The sequence below is a fragment of the Saccopteryx bilineata genome, unplaced genomic scaffold, assembly GCF_036850765.1.
Source record: "Saccopteryx bilineata isolate mSacBil1 unplaced genomic scaffold, mSacBil1_pri_phased_curated manual_scaffold_16, whole genome shotgun sequence".
In the NCBI taxonomy this organism is placed as follows: Eukaryota; Metazoa; Chordata; class Mammalia; order Chiroptera; family Emballonuridae; genus Saccopteryx; species Saccopteryx bilineata.
This window is the reverse complement of record NW_027095442.1, coordinates 1,277,390-1,281,474: the sequence shown is the minus strand read 5'-3', so window position 1 is coordinate 1,281,474 and position 4,085 is coordinate 1,277,390. Positions and strand designations below refer to the sequence as shown.

Below are 4,085 nucleotides of genomic sequence, written 5' to 3'. Positions count from 1 at the left end.
CTGGCAGGATTGTGCGTCTTCTAGTTAAAATGAAGTATTCATAACAGACTGCGGCTTCAGATTTTGTTTGCTGCTTCTTGGACATTTCGGAAACACACTTAATGAATTTTATAGAATTCTGAGGACAGGATTTCTCCCCACTTCTTTCATTTTTAAACTGCTTCATTATTTATAAAAGGTCTGGGTATAATTGTAGCATTTCATATGCTTGCTCAGAGAAATGGACCATTTCCTTGGTCACTGAGGATGTTTCTCACATAATCAAACAACAGTTTATATGCCTTGATCTTATTCTTTTTTTTATTTATCCCTGTGTGTTTTGTGGAAGTTAAAATGGCTACGATAGCCTAACCAAATAGCGCCAAACACTGCACAGAGCAACATACTCTGATATCTCTTGCTGTTTTCTATTCTTGTTCCACACATATAGGTTTTTCTTTCATGACATTTGGTCTTGCTAACGTTTGGGGGTCACCTCAGAGACCAAGCTGAGTTGCTGTTAATAAAAAAGTTACATTTGGCGCATACTCCTTAAGTTCTGGTACCCATTCCTTTTACATTGTGAAATGAGGCTACCCTGACCACAGAGAACCATATAAGGAAGACATCACTCACTGGACTAGATAAAGGTCTCAGACAATCATAGTCTTCCTGTGTGACCATAACTTCCCTGTCCGGCCGTGTCACCGAGTCCTAGGAGGTACCGCCTGCCTACTAACAGTGATGCTGACTGTGTAGAGGTGGGGGATGGCGGACACTTAGCTCTCTGGGAAGGCGTCGCTGGCATAGCTCTTGAGTAGCACATCCTGCCCACAGTCCTGTCACCAACCACCACGCACGGGAGGATGAGTGTGCATGGCAGTGAGCCACGCTGCTACTGGACGCCTTCGGGCTCGGTCCTGGCTCCAGCGGCTTCTACCCATTGCCTCCAATAATTATTTAACAAGTGAAATAAAATAAGGTTTAAGAAAGTCTTATTTCTCAATAATGTCAATGGAAGACTATTTGGTCTTTACTATTAAAATAGAAAAATAGAGCAAAGTTAGTAAAAAACTAATTTAAAAATAAGTCCTGAATTTTATAGAAATACATTACTAAGTATTCAGATGACTCCTTTATGTATTCAGTGACATTGGGACTACATTTTTTTATTTATTTTTTATGAATTTTTATTAATGTTAATGGGGTGACATCAATAAATCAGGGTATATATATTCAAAGAAATCATGTCCAGAGTATCTTGTTATTCACTTATGTTGCATACCCATCACCCAAAGTCAGATTGTCCTCAGTCACTTCTTATCTAGTTTTCTTTGTGCCCCTCCCCCGCCCCCTGTGCCTCTCCTCCTTTCCTCTTGCACCCCCACCCACCCATCCCCCGGTAACCACCACACTCTTGTCCATGTCTCTTAGTCTTGTTTTTATGTCCCACCAATGTATGGAATCATGTAGTTCTTGCTTTATTCTGATTTACTAATTTCACTCCATATAATGTTATCAAGATCCCACCATTTTGTTGTAAATAATCTGATGTCATCATTTCTTATGGCTGAGTAATATTCCATAGTGTATATGTGCCACATCTTCTTTATCCAGTCTTCTACTGAAGGGCTTTTTGGTTGTTTCCATGTCTTGGCCACTGTGAACAATGCTGCAATGAACATGGGGCTACATGTGTCTTTACGTACCGATGTTTCTGAGTTTTGGGGGTATATACCCAGTAGAGGGATTTCTGGGTCATAGGGTAGTTCAATTTTCAGTTTTTTGAGGAACCACCATACTTTCTTCCATAATGGTTGCACTACTTTACAGTCCCACTAACAGTGAATGAGGGTTCCTTTCTCTCCACAGCCTCTCCAGCATTTGCTGTTATCTGTCTTATTGATAACAGTTAATCTAACAGGTGTGAGATGGTATGGCATTGTAGTTTTGATTTGCATTTCTCTAATAACTAAAGAAGATGAGCATCTCTTCATATATCTGTTGGCCATTTGCGTTTCTTCCTGGCAAAAGTGTCTGTTCATGTCCTCTTCCCATTTTTTTATTGGATTGTTTGTTTGATTGTTGTTGAGTTTTATAAGTTCTTTGTAAATTTTGGATATTAGGCCCTTATCTGAGCTGTTGTTTGAAAATATCATTTCCCATTTAGTTGGCTGTCTATTTATTTTGTTGTCAGTTTCTCTTGCTGAGCAAAAACTTTTTAGTCTAATATAGTCCCATTCATTTATCTTTGCCTTCACTTTTCTTGCCTTTGGAGTCAAATTCAAAAAATGCTCTTTAAAACACAGGTCCATGAGTTTAGTACCTATGTCTTCTTCTATGTACTTTATTGTTTCAGGTGTTATATTTAGGTCTTTGACCCATTTTGACTTAATTTTTGAACAAGGGGACAAGCTGTAGCCGAGTTTTATTCTTTTCATGTGGCTTTCCAGTTTTCCCAGCACCATTTGTTGAAGAGGCTTTCTTTACTCCATTGTGTCTTGTTGGCCTCTTTAGTAAAAATTATTTGACCATATATATGTGGTTTTATTTCTGGACTTTCTATTCTGTTCCATTGCTCTGAGTGTCTATTTTTCTGCCAATATCATCCTGTTTTGATTGTCGTGGCCTGATAATATAGCTTAAAGTCAGGTATTGCAATGCCCCCAGCTTCATTCTTTTTCCTTAGGATTGCTTTGGGTAATCAGGGATTTTTATAGTTCCATATAAATCTGATGATTTTTTGTTCCATCTCTTTAAAGATTTTCATAGGAATTTTGATGGGAATTGCATTAAATTTATATATTGCTTTGGGTAATATGGCCATTTGATTATATTTATTTTTCTTATCCACAAACAAGGAATATTTTTCTATCTCATTATATCTTTTTTGATTTCCTTTAACAATTATTTATAGTGTTTGTTATATATGGCCTTTACATTCTTTGTTACGTTTATTCCTAGGTATTTTTTTGTTGTTGCAATCATGAAGGGGATTATTTTTTGAGTTTGCTTTTTAATATTTCATTGTTGGCATATAGAAAGGCTATGGACTTTGTATGTTAATTTTGTACCCTGCGACCTAACTGTATTGGTTTATTGTTTCTAGTAATCTTTTGTGGAGTCTTTGGGGTTTTCAATGTATAGCATCATATCATCTGCAAATAGTGATACCTTTACTTTTACTTTTCCAATATGGATGCCTTTTATTTCTTTCTTTTGTCTGATTTCTCTAGCCAGAATGTATAGCACCACGTTAAATAAGAGTGGAGAGAGTGGACAACCCTGTCTCGTTCCTGAATTAAGGTGGAAAGTCCTCAGTTTTATGCCATTTAATATGATGTTGGCTGATAATTTATCATATATGGCCTTTATCATGTTGAGATATTCTCCTTCTATACCCAGTTTTTTGAGCGTCTTAAACATAAAGTTGTGTTGTATTTTATCAAATGCCTTTTCTGCATCTATTGATAAGATCATGTGGTTTTTTGGTTTTTGTTTTGTTGATATGGTGTATTATGTTAACCGTTTTATGTATGTTGAATCATCCTTGAGATTCTGGGATGAATCCCACTTGATCATGATGTATTATTTTTTTAATATGTTGTTGTATTCGATTTGCTAGTATTTTGTTTAGTATTTTAGCATCTGTATTCATTAGAGATATTGGTCTGTAGTTTTCTTTCTTTGTGCCATCCTTGCCAGGTTTCAATATGAGAGTTATGTTGGCCTCATAAAATGTGTTTGGAAGTATTGCTTCTTCTTCAATTTTTTGGAAGACTCAGTAGAATAGGGACAAAGTCTTCTTTGAGTGTTTGATAGAATTTACTAGTATAGCCATCTGGGCCTGGACTTTTATTTTTGGGGGAGGTTTTTTAATGTTTTTTTCTATTTCTTCTCTACTAATAGGTCTGTTTAGGCTTTCTGCTTCTTCATGACTCAGTCTAGGAATGTTGTATTGTTCTAGGAATTTATCCATTTCTTCTAGGTTGTGAATTTAGTGGCATAAAGTTTTTCATAGTAATCTACAATAATTCTTTGTATATCTACGATGTCCGTGGTGATTTCTCCTCTTTCATTTTGTTTATATGAGTTCTTTCTTTTTT

The 4,085-nt window shown here is 36.2% G+C and overlaps 1 pseudogene; it reads right to left on the bottom strand.

Moving 5' to 3' along the window:
* Positions 1 to 253: 253 nt before the first annotated feature.
* On the bottom strand, positions 254 to 3,820 carry LOC136318224 (rho-related GTP-binding protein RhoQ pseudogene; annotated as a pseudogene).
* Positions 3,821 to 4,085: the final 265 nt, after the last annotated feature.